The sequence below is a fragment of the Acyrthosiphon pisum genome, chromosome X, assembly GCF_005508785.2.
Source record: "Acyrthosiphon pisum isolate AL4f chromosome X, pea_aphid_22Mar2018_4r6ur, whole genome shotgun sequence".
NCBI lineage: Eukaryota > Metazoa > Arthropoda > Insecta > Hemiptera > Aphididae > Acyrthosiphon > Acyrthosiphon pisum.
Window position 1 is genome coordinate 107,978,613 of NC_042493.1, and position 784 is coordinate 107,979,396.

Sequence of the window (784 nt, forward strand, 5' to 3'; positions counted from 1 at the left end):
GCCGTACAAAACTTCCAGCCCGGCCCAGTGCTTTGCTTGCCAGGGATTCGGACACTCCTCATTGCATTGCAGTCACACTGCCTGCTGTGTAAAATGTGGAGACAACAACACTACCAAGTCCTGCAAAAAGACTCCCGACCAACCACCCAGATGCTGCAACTGCAACGGAGATCACACGGCAAACTACCGGAATTTTTCCGCTTACATCCAAGCAGCCTCTCTTAAGAAGAAACACCCTCCAGAATTACAACATACCTCTACACCACAAGCCTCAACCATCCAACCCACATTGTCAACATACGCCCAAGCCTGCTCACCACCAAAGACTGTCCAATCTCTTCCTGCCATGAACAAGACAAACTCGGATGTAATAGAAATCCTGAACTTCGCGATTAACCAAATTTCGAACTTCAAAGATACCATTTTTCTGGCCATCTCAGCTATAGTTTCACTCATTAACCAAAATGACTGAACAACTAAAAATTCTCCACTGGAATTGCCAAGGCGTAGGCAATAAAAAATTGGAGCTTCTCCAATTCGTACAATACTACAAAATCCACATCGTCCTACTCAGCGAAACCCATCTCAAGCCCTCAGCATCATTCAAACTCCCAAACTACCACATCTACAGAAATGATCGACCCACTCCTCTCGGCCAGAGAAGCGCCGGAGGCACAGCGATCCTAGTAGCCAACAATCTTGTTCACTACGAAGTCCCCATCCAGACATACTCCCTGGAAAGACACTACCATCAAAATCCAGATAAACAACCGAGAGACCAGAC